Raw genomic sequence first — 19,305 nt, 5'->3', positions numbered from 1 at the left:
TTCATTAAGCAAGTTGGTCGCGGAATTGATGACAGCCAATGAGGCAACCGATGACACCCCAATGGGGAACTAAGTTGATCAGGCGCGAAGGCGCTCGCGCGGACATCCAGGCGCCAGGAGGTCCAAGGTGTTCATGAGAAAAACGTAACTGCGGCAACTTCGCGACACCACACCCCTACGGAGTACAACTAAGCTTGTGAGCGAGCTAGCTTTACGTCTACATGGCTGATACCACTGGTACTCACGAAAAATAATTTTGAGAATGCTGGTGGCCATACTTTTTTGTGACAGGGTTATCCCCCTGTCAGCGAGTGGGCTATGCAGAAATCTGAGGGGGGGGGTCAGGACATCCGGACATCCCCCCTGGATCCGCGCCTGAATACACACCCAGTACTGGTAAGCCTAGTACTGCAAAAACATGTTGCGTTACTTTCATTTTAAGTGAGAAAATTGACCTTACTTTAAATAAAACCAATGCATGGTCATCCCAACGATGTGTTTCGTTCTAACAATAAAATAAAATCACACTCATATTGAGCTCTGAACTCATTCTTTGTGTTGTGGTAAAGAAGAGCGACTCAGATTGTGTCTTTCTTGCCTCTCTTTAGCCATAAACTGAGTTGAGCTTGAGTTTTCAGGGCTCCTGCATCCGTATTCCTACTACATACCGGTACGTTGAGGCAGCAATCATACAAGAGCGCGCACAGCAAATTTTTTAAGACTAGTCGGGGGAAGCTATTTATGACATTGATCTCTAATTGCATCTGCTATCTGGAATGCTCCCCGTGTATATGAACGATGCACCAGCCTAGTGGGAAAGCGCGATAATGCCACTCCAGTGGATGAGCCAGCTGATTATGTTCAGATGGGGAGAGTCGCAAAACGGGTAGCGATTACTTTTAATTTTAACAGAAATTTTTATATTAGGCATAAAAATCCTTACACACCGTGGAACTGCGACAACATTTCCAAAACATTTCTTTTTTCACACACAAGAAATCTTAACTGAGACTTTAAAATGCCTCTAGCATTCCCAAAGGAGTTTCAAAATGTGACCATGAAATGGGTTCCTCATAACTACATAAGGCGCACGTAAGCGAATTCCAAACGCGAAGAAAAACAGTGTTGTGAAAAGGATTCCATTGTTTTCCACTTCTACTTTGCGGAAAATTGGTCCTTCGTACGCCGGGATGAAGTACAATCGTAACATTGGCAAAGCGCTCAAATTAGCATTCTTCGCTTGCTCTGCATCGTCAAGAAAGTCGACACGGTACTATGCCCTGTTTAGCGACGGCATCTGCCACGACTCCGCACATGCTTGCTTGGCTTCGAGAAAAATCAAGGCGCACATTGAGGACTATGAACATACGTGAGCGGTGGAGCAGCCGCCCATTTGAAGAATCGCTTCCAACAGCACGAATCGCAATGCAGTGTTACGGTTGCACAAGCTGCAGTTGTCGGGAAGCGTGAGAAGCAGTCAGGGATATTAGAATGCTATCGCGTTGCACTCTTAAAAGCGAATCTTAAGCGTCCTCCAATTTTTTCATTATCTTTAGTACAGAAGATCACTCAGCCCTACCTGATGTTCCCGACTTGGACTATCAGTACATGACACCCATCGACATTACCATAGACAGCATTGTATCTCCTGTAAACCATCTTAAGTTGTCTAATTCTTGGGACGTCGATGAGATCAATTCCAAAATACTATATAAAGGATACCGTTAGGACTTCTAGCAAAATATTATATCACATCCGCGGACAGTCACTAACTTCAAGACAGCTCCCGTCAGATTGGAAGACTGCGAATGTAGTTCCCATATTCAAAAACGACGACAGGTATTCACCAGATAACTACCGGTCAATCTCACTAACATGCATTTGTTGTAAAATGTTAGAAATTGCCTCTCATATATACAACCATCTGGAATCAAACAACTTTTTTTTTTTTCACTATTCAGCACGGGTTCAGGAAAGGTTTGTCATGTGCGACACAGCTTTTTAGAACTCACAACTGACTTACATTTTGACATGTACCGCAATCTGCGGATTGATAGCACCTTCTTTGACTTTTCCAAAGCGCTTGATCGCGTAGCGCATTGTCACCTGATTTCAAAGTTAACCGCCCTAAGATTACATTCACTGACCTCTAACTTGGCTCAAGCTTTCTTTCTAATCACCGACATTTTACAATGGTTAACAATATTTCTTCATACCCTTCCTATGTCACCTCCAGCGTGCCACAAGGTAGCGTTCTTGGGCCGCTACTCTTTTTAATATACGTTGATGATGTTCCTAATAACTTAGCAACGAGAGTGCGAATGTTCGCACACGAGTGCACTATTTACCGCGCTGTAACCAGTCTCGATGACTACCACCTCCTTCAAAACGACCTTCAGCTTATTTTGGATTGGTGAAACACTTGGTTAATGAATCTAAATTCCTCTAAATGCAAAGTAATGACTTTCAGTCGTAAACACTCATATCTAATTTCCTTTATCACATTAATAATAATCTCATCTTTCCAGTTACTTCATACAAGTACTTAGGCACTAATCTCGTACCAAAACTTTCCTGAAACCATCACGTTACTACAATATAGAATGTATGTGCTAATGCTTCAAAATGCCTTCTCATTTTTCACTCCTATCTTTACTTCACCAGTGCGTTTATGAAAGCAGCCAAGCTAGTTTCATTCGAAGTAGTGATGAACAGGATACAGAGGCTCCTTCTATAACTAGCGATACCCGCCGCGGTAGCTCATTCCGCTAGGCGTTGCGCTGCTGAGCACGAGGTCGCGGGATCGAATCTCGGCCGCGGCGGCCGCATTTCGATGGAGGCTAAATGCAAAAACGCCCGTGTGTTTGCGTTGTAGTGCACGTTAAGGAACCCTATGTGGTCAAAATTAATCCGCAGCCCTCCACTACGGTGTGCCTCATAATCGGAACTGGCTTTGGCACGTAAAACCTTAGAAAGAAGAAGAATAACTAGCGATGAAGTTAGAAGGGCCTTGCAAGACATGACCAGGGGAAAAGCTGCTGGAGAAGATGGAATAACAGTCGATTATATTAAAGATGGAGGAGATATCATGCTTGAAAAGCTTGCGGCCCTTTATACGCAATGCCTCACAACTTCATGTGTACCAAAGAGCTGGAAGAACGCCAACATTATACTAATCCATGAGAAGGGAGACGTGATAGAAATGAAGAATTATAGACCCATTAGCTTGCTTTCAGTATTATATAAAATATTCACCAAGATAATTTCCAATAGAATCAGGGCAACACTTGACTTCAGACAGCCAAGAGAACAGGCTGGTCAAGTTCAGGAAGGGATATTCTACGATGGATCATATCCATGTCATCAATCAGGTAATCGAGAAATCCGCGAACTACAATCAACCTCTCTATATGGCTTTCATAGATTATGAAAATGCATTTATTCAGTAGAGATAGCAGCAGTCATAGAGACATTGCGTAATCAAGGAATACAGGAGGCATACATGGATATCTTGGAAAATATCTACACGGATTCCACAGCTACCTTGGTGCTCCACAAGAAAAGTAGAAATTTACCTATCAAGAAAGGAGTAAGGCAAGGAGACAATATCTCCAATGCTATTCACTGCATGCTTAGAAGAAGTATTCAAGCTCTTAGACTGGGAAATCTTAGGAATGAGGATCAACGGTGAATATCTCAGCAACCTCCGATTTGCTGATGACATTGTCCTATTCAGCAACAATGGAGACGAATTACAGCAAATGATCGAGGACCTTAACCAAGAAAGTGTAAGAGTGGGGTTGAAGATTAACATGCAGAAGACAAACATGATGTTCAATAGCCTGGCAAGGGAAGAAGAGTTCAGGATCGCCAGTCAGCCTCTTGAGTCTGTAAAGGAGTACGTATATCTAGGTCAATTACTGACAGGGGACCCTGATCACGAGAAAGAAATTTACAGAAGAATAAAATTGAGTTCGGAGTGCATACGGCAGGCATTGCCAAATCCTGACTGGGACCTTACCACTGTCGTTGAAAAGAAAAGGGTACAATCATTGAATTCTACCGGTGCTAACATATGGGGCCGAAACTTGGAGGTTAACAACGAAGCTCGAGAAGTTAAGAACCGCACAAAGAGCGATCGAATGAAAAATGTTAGGCCCAACGTTAAGACATAGGAAGAGAGAGGTGTGGATCAGAGAACGAACAGGGATAACCGGTATTCTAGTTGACATTAAGCGAAAAAAATGGAGCTGGGCAGGCCACGTAATGCGCAGGAAGGATAAACGGTTGACCATTAGAGTTAGATATTCCTATGGCGTTGGAAGGGCTATTTGTGTAAATTGTTATTTTGTTTGCTGAATGAACTGTATCTTTTGCCTTTTCTCTAATATGTACATTACCCTCTCCTATTATCTTTATGCGATGCTGTAATAGTTGCATAAGAAGTTGTGCATACATTATTATACAGTCTATAATCATGAATGTATATTAAATTTGTTACACTTATTTAGTCCTTACTGTGACGCCCTATTACCCAATGGCTCATACGAGGCCTGTAAAGAAATTTTAAATAAATAAATATCTATGTGCTTTTGTTATTGCTTATATCCTGCATTCCAAGCGCTTAGCAGGCCTAAAAAATTAAATTATGGGGTTTTACGTGCCAAAACCACGATCTGATAATGAGGCACGCCGTACTGGGGGACTCCGGAAATTTGGACCACCTGGGTTTCTTCAACGTGAACCTAAATTTAAGTACACAGGTGTTTTCGCATTTCGCCCCCATCGAAATGCGGCCGCCGTGGTCGGGATTTGATCCCGCGACCGTTTAGCAGGCCTATTCCTGTATACATTTATCATTATACTTGGTTTTTGAGATCAGGTGGAGGAGTTGGAAGGAAGTGCTTCCTTCTGGCTGTGCATATACATTTTATATGAAAAAAGTAATTTAAAAAGAAGGATTTATAGCAGCGCAGCGATGTCAAAAAAGGCAATGCAAACTCGAGCGCCTTGGCGGATCGTCCCATTACTAACCACATCACTTATTGTAATGCTACGAGTGCAATCGTGAAGGAGAAGCGCCTATCATCGCGGCTTCTCTTAGAATCTTCCCTTATCTGATCGATTAAACACGCGATTAACGTACCGGACGTGGGGTTATCACGCCGAGATAAACACACGCACTCTGTGCCACCTTACGCATAAATAAGCATCCCCCTTTCACGCTTAGCGTCCTTGTGAACAAGGGACGAGCAGTGGTCCCGAAACGTCATTATATGTTTTATTTCCTGTTAAACCTCAGGAAATTGCCTGTCTTATTTCGACAATCTATCACCCTCGCCTGACGTGCTTTTATCGTACTTTGGACTTTATATGAGATAAGCTGCCATGAGTGATGCAAATGACACGAAAAAAAAAAAACGAAAAATAAAATAGAGGAGTACGTAATATCACACTTCAGCGCGAGGTTATATTTTTAATATCACAGAGTATAATCGTCTCTGTTTTCACTAGCGAATAATGCCTAACTTCTCCTAGTAAGTTTTCGGCATACGACTTACAACTGTTCTTCCTTTGCACTTTGAGAGGCGCTCTTCGACGCTCTGATCACTCTGTCATCTCCTCCGCGCATCTGTTGTCTATTGAGAGCCACGATATCAAATTCCAGCGTCTAGCTCTCCAGTCTGTTCGCAGTGCTACACGAACGTGATCGCTGTGTGGACGCGCACAGATAGGGGAAGAGATAGAACAAAATAAAAGAGGCGAGAAGAGAACAAGAGCCGTTCTTGACGTAGGTCGAGAGAGAGAAAGAGAGAGCGTCAAATGAAGAGCATTTCAGAAGAGCTGTGCCAGGTAGCAAAGGGAACAAAACGTGAGATGAAGAAAAGATAGCGTTCAAGAGGCATGGCGGGGGGGGGGGGGGGGTGATAAGAGGGCGAGCAAGAATTTCGCAGACTCCGCTGAATCTGGCGATTGTATATCTCTCTCTCCGAGGAAAGCCGACACTCTCTTCCTTCACCCCAAACAGTGGGCAACCGCTTGGCCGTTCGTTCTCTCAGACAGCAACGCTTCTCTTGGGAGATCGCCAACGACCAAGCACGCGCCGTGCTGCGCGTCCAGCTATCTCGTTTGCATACACATACGCAGCACAAAGGCCTGGTTCCCGGGGACGAGACGAGGAGGCCCTATTACTGCAACGCACTTCGAGACAGGTATACGTGCACGCATGCCGCCTCGCAATGGGCCACTGTTCTAGCACTAGAACAGCTATATATAGTGCTTTAACATTGTGACCGCTGTTTCGTAGCGTATAACAAAGGAGCGGTATAAGAAGCGAGGTGACACCTCATTGTTATTTACATGTTGTTTCTTGCACATGCTACGAATTAAGCTGCGCATTTAGCCTGCATGTTCCACCGCAATTATAGCCACCGTCGCACCATTGCTAGCATTGCAACGTCAAACAGAGAGAGAGAGAGAAACATGCTTTAATGAGATGCTGGAAATGTTTTTCGCCTGACATAGTCGGAGATGCTGGAGATGGCTTTTCGCCTGACATTGTCGACTAAGACGACGCATGTCGTTTGCAATTGTTGGTGGGAATATAGTTTAAATGTAGGCGAAGGGCTAATCTGTCGCGCCTGCATACGCGCGTGACTGCGTCGTGACTGACACAGACAGGCGCCTTGTTTCTGAAAGTGAGAGTTCAACAACATCCTGTTTTGTATGTGCATATTCTTTATTTCGAACCCTGTCTTTGCATCTGTATAACATTTTTCAAGAAGGCAACACCAACTGGCGGAGCGCCGCTATCGCCCTACTCTTTTTTCCTCTCCACCGAGAATTGAGGCTGAGGTCAACGAACGCCGACGGTTTCTTTCTTCAATGCCGCTTATAGGAGCCCTGGCGCGTTCTTTGTTTACGATTGCCACGTGCAAACGACGATCATGTATCTAACTCCAATGCACGCAATTGAGGAAATGTCGCAATCTAAAATTTCGATGGTTGACTTCGAAGAAAGGAAAGTGATTTTCGTGGAAGCGCTGATCATGAGGAAACGATGTTTTTTGTTCACCTAAACATGCTCACTCTATTTTGTTGGTTTGTGTTCGGTGTTCAATCAAGCAAAATGTATACGGGAAACTGCCCCAGATAATGTGCATAATACGCGCGGCACTTATTAAAGTGAATTAATTTAAATATGTCACCAGAGTGAGATGAGCATTCATTAGAAGAAACGCACACATGTCGAATCACTAAGTGTAAATGTCATTTTGTGAACGTATAATGGCGCTATTCGGTTAATTTTCTGCAAACACGGTGCAAATAGTTCTGTTCGATGAAGTTAGCGAAGAGCTTCGATTTCAGTTCATCACACGAATTGATGCCGACCCAACCGCAATTACCTGTGCCAGCGCGAGCTTATAACAATGGACACGACGAACTTCTGATGCCTCTGAAGTGGAACACCACTTACGTCAAAACGCCGGGATGAAAAATAAAGCCGCAAGAAGATGCTCAACACGCGCATGCACCTAAGGTCGATTAAGAGAATGTGCAAGCCGACATCGGCAACACTGTGGGCATCGAACGACCAAACACGGCGTGGCCTTCTAGCCACCCTAGCGTGGGCATCAGAGCTTAACGACAAAGGGTGACAAAAGGACGATGATGGCGAAACGCGTGCCGTCGAGTACGTTGACACTAGTCAGACGGCGGCCTTTGGTCCTATTGCGTTCTATTGCAGCGAAAAAAAAATTTACGGAGACACTCTTGCGTTTCCTCAATTAAGTGAATACTGACATATTGGGACGACCCAAAGACGATGACAACGGTGTTGGCAGGCGCTGTGCTCATGCTTACCTTGTTGAAGGCGACTACAACGACCTTGGCGTTAGCTGCAGGGCTGTGCCGTCTTTCCAGTCCGTGTTTATAAATTTAATCTCCCCGTAAGATTTTTGGTGGAGGTTGCAGGTTCAGCTCGCGAGTACACGGCGCTGGATCTCGCGAGCACACGGCGCGGATGCCACATTGGTACCGACACCATGTTCGACGGTGACGACCAGCCCACTCCACGCTCACTCCCCGTATGATGCGGGTGCCTGTGAAAGCGTGCGAGGGTGAGTCGAGGATGGTGGCTCAATCTCGCGCGTGCAAGGGAGTTAGCGCGCCGTCTTCCACCGCACGCAAGGCACTGGATAGAAGGGGGGGGGGTTCCAGGGGCGGATCCAGGTTTTTTCTGAGGGGGGGGGTCAGCTTCTGTCAATGATGATGATGATGATGATGATAGTAGCCTTTCTTACCTAAATTCACCGTTTCTGCTCACGATAAACCCGCGTTTTATACGTCTAGAGCAACACCTGTAGCCCACCGTGGTGGCTCAGTCAGCTCAGGCGTTGCGCTGCTGAGCACGAGATCGCGGGATCAAATCCCGGCCGCGGCGGCCGCATTTCGATGGAGGCGAAATGCAAAAACGCCCGTGTGCTTGCGTTGTAGTGCACGTTAAAGAACCCCAGGTGGCCAAAATTAATTCGGAGCCTTCCACTACGGCGTGCCTCATAATCAGAACTGGTTTTGGCACGTAAAACCCCAGAAAGAGGAAGAAGACCTGTGGCGAAGCCAGATATCGGTTTCTCCGAGCTTATAGGAAAAGGATGTTACCCAATACAGCCATTTGCTTGGCGGCTGTACCTGATAATACATGGTGTTCAAAACTAAGCTTTATGTTTTTCTTAAAATTAGGCACGGCGAGGCACGCGAAGACCTCCTTTGCAAATAAATTATGTAGCCAGGGGGGCACAAAGTGAGATGATAATAATCACTGTGAGCAGCCCAATTAACTAAAATTGAACAATTATTTTTTGTCGACTGCAGTAAGTGGGTATGTTTGTATTGAAAACTTAGAGGCAGTCGTGTTTCTTACTGCAGTGAATAAAAAGTTAATTATTCAATTTTAGTCAATTCGGCTGCTGACAGCGATAATTATCATCTCACTTTGTGTCCCCCTGGCCACATAACTTGTAAAGATTTCACTAGGGTACTGTACGTAGAACCCATTTATTACTACATTCTTCCCTCTAACCTCTTCGTCGTCTTCTCTTCTTCATAACTGCGCTGGCGATGTGGTTCGCCACACACTCCCAATCGGCTATCTTGGTCCCCACGAGGATAATACGGCAGCACATTCCCAATTGAAGCCTTTTCAACTTTTTTACTGGGTCCTTGGTAGTATATTGTCTTCAGGAGTCCTTGCTGTCTGGCTGTCTTGACGACATAGTAAGGTCCTGTAAAGGGCGTTTTCGAATCAAGTCCCTTTCGAACCAGAACCCAGGAATCTGGTTCAATCTCCGGCATTTTTGTGCTGTGTCTGCGGTCAAAATTCTTTTTCATTGTCACTCTATATCTTTGTCGCTGCTGAGAAGTCTTGGGATGTTCCTTCAGATCAATTAGTTTCACTAAACCCAATTCGTGATCAGCTGGCAGCCATGAACTCGTGCCAAACGCCGCAAAATGTGGGCTGCATCCCAGGCCCGCTGTATACGATCTGTTGTGATGCGCTACGGCTCCTTCTAAGGCGCATTTCCAGCCGCCTTTGAATTCGGGGTATAATCGTATGTACATCTTCAAGTCCCTTATCATTCGCTCTGCAAGGGAATTCGCTTCCGGATGGTAAGGTGCTGGGAAACGAAGGGTGATATTTCTTTTCTCAGCCCAAAGTCTTACTTTCTCGCTTTTAAAGGCTGGGCCATTGTCTGCGACGACGACTCTGACGTTCTTGAAGAGTTCTCGTTCCAGCAATGATATCACGCAGTTTGCGTCCTCTTTCCCAGCTTTGGCGGCGACAAAACGCGTGCACTCGTCTACGGCGACAAGGAATGCTTGCGTCTTCTTAACTCCCTCCCCCTTCTTTTTGACTTCAGCGAAATCAAGATGAACAACCTCGAATGGGATATCGGAATACTCTGGCAAGACCATCCTGTTGCCTCTAGGCTTGTACTTGGCTTTAACAAGCTGGCACTGATGACAAGTCTTCACATAATTTGTGATGTCTTCTTTCATGTTTTTCCAAGTGAATCGCTGGGCTATTTTGTGGTATGTCTTCCAAAATCCGTCGTGCCCTCCTGACTCTGGACTGGTGTGGTAAAGCTTCAGGACTGTCGGCACTTTGGTCTCCGGAACGTGCAATTTTCCATTTCTTACTTCCATCTCCTGGGTGCCTTCCCAAAGCTGTAACAGGTTTACATTTCTAGTTGGGGTTTCGTGCGGCACGTGGAGTCGAGATAGGGCATCGGCATCTTGATGTTTCTGTCCCGGGCGATGTATGACGTCAAAGCTGAATTTTACTTCGCTAACCCATCGAGCTATTCTGCCCTTCGGCTGCGATAGCTCTAACAGGTACGTCAACGCCTGGTTGTCTGTGAACAGCTTGAAGTGGTTTCCTTCCAAGTAGCTTCTGAAATATCGCAAGGCCATCACCACTGCCAGTGCTTCCTTCTCCGTAGTTGCATAATTTTCTTGTGTTTTCGTAAAAGTGCAAGAGTAGTAACCTACCACCCTCAGTTCTTTTCCTTGGCGTTCTGTTGCATCACGCTGATAGAGTATGGCACCTGCTCCATAATAAGATGCGTCGGTATATAGCTCAAAGGGCAACTTAAAGTCAGGGAGCATTAATACAGGGTCTGATGAAATGATGCGGACAAGCTCGGTGTAGCAATTCTCGCATTCTTCTGACCACATAAATGGCACGCCCTTTTGGGTCAGTGCAGTGAGACATTTCGTCTTTCTGGCATAGTCTCTTATGAATGCGCGGAAATGGCCCGCCAGTCCCAAAAACACTCGGAGGGAATGAACATCATACGGCTTCACCATCTTCTTGATGCGTTGCACACTCTCTTCCTTGGTGCTTTTTGTTTTACCGTCAAACACCCTACCGAGGAAAACCACCTTATTGCAAAAAAACTCACTTTTCTTCATGTTAATTTTAAGTCTTGCGGCGCCTAGAGCCTGAAGTACTTTACACAAATGCTCCTCATGGTTTTCCTTTGTCCTGGAGTAGACGATGATATCATCCACATACACATTGCAAAAGTTTCCAATGAATTTGCTCAGTGTTTCGTTCATCATCTTTTGGAACCACGACCCAGAATTCTTCCAGCCAAATGGTAACTGATTATACTCGTAGATGTCGAATGGTGTGACAAAGGCAGTGACTTTCTTAGTTTCTTCTTTTAATGGCACTTGCCAGTACCCCTTGCATAAGTCTATACGTGAAAACCATTCGCATCCTCCAGTCTCATCAATGATATCATCTATCCTAGGCATCGGGTATGGAAAAAGATCAGTCTGCTTGTTTATCATTCGGTAATCAGTGCACAGTCGGAATGATCCATCTTCCTTCGGTACAATGGTAATAGGGGAAGCAAAAGATGATGTCGATGGCCTAATGATCCCTGCCTCTAACATGCCTTGAAGTTCTTGCCTTAACCATACTTTCTTTTCATGGCTGAGGCTATATGGCTTTTTTCTGACGACTGTGCTGTCGCGCAACAAGAACGGCACCTCAATCGCTGTTGTGGCTTCGGGATATGGCCCAATGCATATTAGCTCGGGGAACTTCAACGGCACGTCTTCCGCGCAAGATAGCTTTCGTTCGTCGGGTGTTTCAGTCCAAGACGTATCTTGCTCACGTTGTCCAATGGTCACCTCGTCATTCCATAATATGTTAATCTTCATGCTCCTCATATCGGGCCGCGATAAAAGAAAGTCGAAGTCCACAGCTGACACGACGAGTGCTTCCACCTTGAACTTCTGACCTTGGAACTCAAGAGCTGTTTTTGTCCATTTATGATATTCCCGAGATGAACCATCGTAGCTACACACACGAATAGACTTCCCGGAAATGATGCTGGAGGAATCCACAATATTTTCATTAATTAGGCTTACGGAAGCACCAGTGTCAATTAATACTGACATGTTTCTGCTGTTTATAAGCATCGGCACTATTAAAACGCCTGATTTAACAAGGAACACCGTTTCTTCAGCGTAATGGTGAGGTTCGGTGGTGCCTTGACTTTCGGAGGTATGACTGCTGAAGGGGTACCGAGCATCATGTGTAGTTATCGCTTGGTCTCGAGTTGTTACCCTTGTCTTATTTGATGGTACATTAAAATCTGGGGTCATAATGTACGCCAGTGACTCAAGCAATTGGTCCATTGTGCTTGGCGACCTAGCTAGAACTTGTTTCTGGCACTCTCTTGTCATACCGTGTATAATGAGGGCGATAACAGACGATTCTGGAAGTTTCGGCTCGGCTGTACAAATTAAATGCCATTTTTCAAACACATATTCTCTGATGTTAACTGCCTTCTGTCTGTAGAATATGGCGTTATTCCAAAGTTCCACGGGATTCTTTTTAAATGCTCGAGAGAAACTTTCTTTCCATTCATCCCACGATTCGCTCAACTGTGAAGTGAACCGAAGATCGTACCATTTCCGCGCATTGCCACACAGAAATATCCGCATGTTCTGTATGCGATCCTCGTCAGTCAACCATTGGTTCCTGGAGCAAGCGTACTCATAAAAACGAAGCCAGGTATGTACACCGGACGAATTTCCATCAAATATGTCTGGTTTCAAGAAAGGCTGTTCTCTCTTGCTTCTAGATCTTGATAGCGCAACAAGAAGATCTACCAGCTGCTGCTGTTGCCTCATCTGGCATTGCTGAAGCTCAAGTAGTGCGTTCGTAACAGTTATATCATTGTCCAGCGGCACTACAGCTGGTTCAGTTTCGCGAGCTGAGATGGCTCCTTTAAAACAAGTTTCGGACTCGTCTTGTTCATTGCAGGCAGGAACGATACCTTTAGTGACGGGGTCGTCAGCCGTAAACCCGGAGGCACTTGGAACGCTCCGCAGAACATCAGGCGTGGTGACGTCCTCCAGTGGCCTGACATGTTGTTCGTCACTTGCTCTGTAGCCGTTGATGGTGGTTCGTCCCTCGTTGAACACGACGTTCATCTTCTTCTTCACAGGTTCCTGCTTTCGACTGCGCCAATGTAAAGATTTCACTAGGGTACTGTACGTAGAACCCATTTATTACTACATTCTTCCCTCTAACCTCTTCGTCGTCTTCTCTTCTTCATAACTGCGCTGGCGATGTGGTTCGCCACATAACTTATATGCGCAGGTGGCCTTCGCGTGCCTGCCAGAGCCTAATTTTAAGAAAACCATAATGCTTAATTTTGAACACCCGGTATATCTAGCCTGTATTGTTTCTTAAAATAAAATTTGGTATGATCTGTTGCAGGTTCGTTATAAATGCGTAGGCACGGGCCCGTCTTTGGAGTTCTATTAGGACACCGTGTTTTCCTTAAGGAGATTTTTTGTGTTCGGCTGAGACACCTTCGTTTGCTTTGGAGCTCCAACGCGGCAACCACTACGCTGGTTGTTTACGATATGCGAATCACCGTGTATGAAGACTCACGATGCCACCTACAAGAAGAACTATGTGGTGTAGTAGACGAGAGCGCGAGCCAGCGTCTTCATGTTTTGTTTCCCACGCGACGCCATCCTTGGCCCGCGCGCTGGCGTTGGCCGCTGACGTTACGCTCCCCACTTCGCAGCCGCTGCTCGAGATTTCGCCCCGCTCCGCGAGAACGCCCACTCAGATAAACGGCTCCAGCGGCTTTGACCTTACTATGCTTAATGTACGGCAATAAAACTGCGAAGTTACAATGAAAAACTTGTAGTGTACGAACGGTACTGTGATCGTACTGGATAATGTCAACGTGTAACTGTGATCACAATGAGTGCTACAGTTAAAAAATGTTGCCAGTGCGTAGTTCTTACTATATCTGTTGGTTTTTATTATTTATACAGGGTTTGTCCGAAACGTAATGTCAGTGAGTCAATTAAAAAGAAATTATTGATCAGATCGGTACAACACAACAAAATGTTTCAAAATAGGCTCCTCCTGCGTCGTTACATTGCCTCTAGCGAGATTTCCAACCATCGAAGGCGTCACGGCAGGCCTCCTTAGGAATGTCCTTTAGAGCCTTGGTGCAAGCCTTTTCGACTTTGCCAACTGTCGCAAAATGACGTCCTTTCATGAGAATTTTCAAGTGCAGAAAGAAGAAGAAGCCTGGGAGAGCCACGTCAGGACTGTAGGATGGCTGGGGAACCGTTGGCATCTTTCAATCGGCCAGGAAGCGGGTCACGAGGAAGGCGGTGCAGGCTGCATGGTGCGTTGTCATGGTGAAGTTTCCAATCGCCCCCGATATCAGGCCGGGTGCGATGAATCCTTCGTTTGAGTCGCTTGAGCACTTTCACGTAGAATTTGGCGTTCACGGTTGTGCCATGGGGTACAAACTCATGGTGGACAAGGCCACTGATGTCAAAGAACACAATCAGCATGGTCTTGACCTTTGACTTGCTAATTCTGGCCTTCTTGGGGCGAGGGGACGCCGAGCTGTGCCACTTGGCACTTTGCCTTTTTGTTTCGGGGTCGTATTCAAACACCCAAGTCTTGTCACCTGCATGTGATGACATTGTCCAAAACGTGGGGGTCACTTTCGCACAAGTCCTAAACCTCCTGGCACGTTTCAACTCGGCTCGATTGTTGGTCGTCTATTGACATTTTGCGCAAGATCCTCGTGCACACTTTTCGCATCTGAAAATTTTTCGTCAAAATCTCGTGAACGGTACTTTTTGGAATGTTTACTGTCTGTGCCAGTAAACGGACACTCAAACGAGGGTCTAAGTACAAAAGATATCTCGCGCGCGTCACATTTTCGTCGGTGATGGTCATTGATGGCGGTACATCGCGGGCTTCATCGCTGACCTCTTCACAGCCTTCTAAAAAGACCTTGTGCCCCCAGTAAACTTGACGTTCTGATAAACAATTATCACCAAAAGCTGTCTTTATCATAGGAAAAGTTTCCACTGCAGACTTGCCGAGTTTCACACAAAACTCGATGGCAATCCTTCGTTCGAACGAGCGCTGCATTACGGCTTGCACGGTAAATGAAAATGAGTTGACGAAAAACCTTGTCCTTACTATCCAGATGATCGCAGACTACTGAGCTACCGCGCATGCGTAAGCTGACTTCCCCCTACACCAATCCCAACTGGTCTTAGCGCGCTGCGACGTATAGTCGCTTCACAATATAATCATTGACATTACTTTTGGGACAAACCCTGTATATGAACATTTCAGCAAGTGATCTCTTTCATTAAGCAGGTTGGTCGCGGAACCGATGACAGCCAATGAGGCAACCGATGGCACCCCAAGGGGCAACTAAGTTGATCAGGCGCGAAGACGCTTACGCGGACATCGGCGTGCTTGGCAAAAGAGACGTCCCCTCGTTCATTCGACGCCACCGACGGGACGAATAAGGCACCGCCGGCGCCAGGAGGTCCAAGGTGTTCATGAGAAAAAATAACTACGGCAACTTCGCGACACCACACCCCGACGGAATACAACTAAGCTTGTGAGCGAGCTAGCTTTACTTCTACATGGCTGATATCACTGGTACTCACGAAAAATACTTTTGAAGAATGCTGGTGGCCATATTTTTTGCGACAGGGCCATCCCCCTGTCAGCGAGGGGGCGATGCAGAAATCTGAGGGGGGGGGGGGGGGGGGGGGTCAGGACATCCGGACATCCCCCCTGGATCCGCGCCTGGGGTTCTACCAGTTTTACTCCGTCGGCGGCTGCGTTTGGCGTGGCTAAGAGCGGCCGCGCGGTTCCTATATCTTGAAAGAGATCTGCGACGTCTAGGCAAGGCATATGTACGTATGGTAGCGAAACTACCACTGAATCCCGTAGGTCCTGCAATGGTGACTTGTGTAGGCACGGCAGGCCCCTCTACATTTCGCGGGGCCAGCTTTTTGGTAGGAAAAAAATCTACGCTTGCGGTTCGAGGCTTGTGCTAAATCGCCTACTGCGCCAGCTCACATGACATCGCATATACTGCATACGCAAAGCATGCAACAGTACAATTAAAGAACAAGTAAGTGAGAATATTCGCCACAAGATTGCGTCACAATCCAACGCGAATTTTTAACATACCGATCTGTATTTATAGCTCTCATTCGGCAACTGCAGGCATACCGGGGAGCCCTAAGAGCTTTGCGTAATTCCCAGCAGTAGGTTCACCAAGATTTTGAACTAAATACCACATAGATGTGCCCTTAGTACAAACTGACATCTATTATTTTGGTGTCAAGATAACAACAACATTACATAACAGATAACAACAACATTACACTGAACACAACAACCACACTTTCGTCTTCTGACGATGATGATGATTTAAAGGCATCTAATTTGAAACGAGGGAAGACAAATAGTCACCTACCGTGATTGATTTAATCAGGTGTGCTATAAATGTTTTTTTATCTAGCATTTTTGTATACATCTCGTTAATCTTCTTTTTCCTTCAAAATCTACCTCGTACTGCTACCTACAGAACTGTAAGAGATACGGTCGTATCAATCTCTTCCCTGTTTTTTCCCCACCTATACTCTAAACGTATCTTGCTCATATCGATTGCTGACCAGTTGATGCTTCTTTCCACTTTAAATCCAAGTGCTTCTGGAAGGTGTACGTTGCCTACTGTTTTCACTGGGTGAATTCCTTCGCATTCCATTACGATGTGTTGAGTGGCCTCCGTATTTTTGCTGCAGCATACAGATGCCTCATCTAGTTCCGAATATTTGCTCCGGTATATTTTTGTCCTTAGGAAACCGGCTCGAGCCTCAAATAGCGAGGCACTGCCCTTTGTGTTATCGTACAGATCTTCCTAATTCCTTTTTTTCTCATTCTTGTAAACCTTCATGGTGCTTTTTGTTTATATTCTTTGCATCCAATTCACTCTCTCTGTTTCTCTCACTTTCTCTATGATGACTGCTGGTTGTATATTTATAGTTTCAATTATCCTGTAATTTGTTGCCAACTTTCTCGACCTCTACCTCCATCCTGTACCCGCGCTTTTCATATACAGATACTTGTCCCCTTTAGCCACCCATTTATTTTCATCCATGTTCCTGAGTCTTACTTCAAAAGTAATTTTGCTCTGTGGTTCTCTGACTTCAAAAGAGGCCCATCCCATGTCACCTTGCGCTGCCTCATTTGTGGTGTTATCATGGGTTCCCAAAGCCAACCAGTCTACCGATCTTTTTTTAACTTCCAACCCTGGCAATATATCCGATTTTAAGCATACAATCTTATTTTCGAACATTAGCGCTGGTGAGTGAGTGAAATAACTTTATTTAGTTCCAGGGAAGACACAGGAGAGACCCCGTGTCACCCGGCTAGTCCCACGTAGGGACCGCCAAGCCGAGCTTGAGGGCCCGATCGTGGGCACTCTGGACGGCCAGGGTTTGGTCGTTGAGTTCGGGGCTCCCCAAAAGCGCAGCCCACCTATCCTCACTGAAGGCGGAGCCGATGGCTTCACACTCCAACAACACATGGTCCATTGTTGCCGTTAGTTCACAGGCAGGGCAGTCCGCACTGGGATACCTTTCAGGATATATAGCGTGAAGAACCGCAAGGTTAGGATACGCACGAGATGGTAAAAGTCGAAGGGTCACCGCCCGCGCCCTGCATAAGGCAGGGTGCGGCAGGGGGAATACCCGTCTTGACAGATAGTAATTCTTGGTGATCTCATTATACGTGAGCAAGGGTTCCCCGCGGGTTAGGGGGAGTGCGGAGGCGGCGTGGTCAGTGAGTCCTCGCACGGCCTCGTGCGCGCTAGCTCTCGTTAGCGTTAGAGGGAGAGCCGTCAGTCGACCCCAAGTGAGCGGAAATTAAACCAAATGAGAGAATGCGGAGCGATACTTTTCAAGCTTTGGAGAATAAGAAGGGCCTTAGGGGAGACCATCCCGGTTTGGTAAGCCTTAACGGCCGCCTTGGAATCACTATATATTGCCTCTCTGCGACCATCGAGCACAGCCAGCGCGATTGCAACCTGTTCGGCTACCAAGGGCTTCGAAGTACGTACCAGCAAGTGATCCTGGAATTAGAGTCGACGATGGAGACGGCGAACGCTTCTTGTTGGACATATGCCGCGGCATCCACGAAGCTTGCCTCTATGTGGTTGTTACGGACATGTTCGAGTAGAGCTCTACCCCTGGCCCGACGTCTGCCGACGTTGTGAATGGTCTGCCGACGTTGGGAATGGGCGCGATGTGCAGTTGAGATCTGATGTCGCTGGGAATCCGCACGGCGTCGGGGCACTGGTCGACAGGGTAGAGGTCCATCTCATCGAGTATCTTGCGGCCTGCCGGGGTGCCGGATTGCTTGAGCAACTGGGGACGCTCTTGCGCCTCTATTATTTCTTCGAGCATGTTGTGCACTCCGAGCTTTAACAGGCTTTCGGTGTGAGTGCTTACAGGTAAGCCGAGGGTGAGCTGGAAGACCTTTCTGATGAGGGAATTTAACTTGTTCCTCTCTGCAACATGCCAATTATGCATGGCTGCCGAGTATGAAAGGTGGCAGAGCACAAAAGCATGTATAATGCGGATGAGATTGTCTTTCTTAATTCCCCGGTGCCTGTTGGCGATCCTCCGGATGAGGCTGAAAGCATTCTCCTTCTTGGCGATGATCCTTCTGAGTGCGCTGCCATTGGCCCCGTTAGACTCGATATACATCCCCAATATTCGGAGCGAGTCCACTCTGGGCACCGGGGACCCGTCACCAGTGAAAAGCCGTATTTCGCTTTCGGACGCCGGTTTCCAATCACGATGGCCACCACCTCTGGGTCTTTTCTTGTATAGAGAAGTAGCTCAGACTTGGATGGAGAACATCTGAGCCCAGTGAAGCGAAGGAAGTGCTCGGTCGGCATCGATGGCACTCTGCATGACGTCCTCAACTTGGCCGTCGCTCCCGCCAGCGCAACAGATGGTGATGTCATCTGCGTAGATGCTATGGTTGATTCCTTGAATCTTGGCGAGCTCCTTGGAAAGCCCGATCATTGCGATGTTGAATAATGTTAGTGAGATGACCGAGCCCTAAGGCGTGCCGCGTGAACCGAGAGTGATTTCTTGCGCTGGTAACATTACACCTTTGCGGATTCCACGCACCACTTCATACTTATTGTGGCCCCACTGTGCTCTGTGATTCATTTTTGCTTCATCCCGCTTCCCCTTTATTTTCAGATTATCTTGGTGGGTGCTTCAGTAAATCTTTCCTTCGTTCGTGTATATATTGCTTAACTATGGATATGACTAGCTGTTGAATTGACACCGCGTAATTACTCGTCTCCTCATTAAAGATCATAATTCCTGATTTATCTGAACTAAACTTAA

General features: G+C 46.4%; 1 protein-coding gene across 2 annotated transcripts in view; it reads left to right on the top strand.

Annotated features, from left to right (window-relative positions):
* The first annotated feature begins 6,009 nt into the window (after positions 1–6,009).
* LOC119466345 (D-amino-acid oxidase) overlaps positions 6,010–19,305 on the top strand; it is a 43,175-nt gene continuing 29,879 nt past the window's right edge. The window contains exon 1 of one of the 2 annotated variants that reach the window (XM_049657288.1): positions 6,010–6,218. The gene's annotated coding sequence lies outside the window, so the exon portion shown is untranslated. The remainder of the gene's footprint in view (positions 6,219–19,305) is intronic. The other variant, XM_037726852.2, reaches the window with a different exon arrangement.

Source organism: Dermacentor silvarum, chromosome 10, assembly GCF_013339745.2.
Source record: "Dermacentor silvarum isolate Dsil-2018 chromosome 10, BIME_Dsil_1.4, whole genome shotgun sequence".
Taxonomy (NCBI): Eukaryota; Metazoa; Arthropoda; class Arachnida; order Ixodida; family Ixodidae; genus Dermacentor; species Dermacentor silvarum.
Note: the sequence above shows the minus strand (reverse complement) of the source record. Positions and strands in the feature narration are given on the sequence as shown.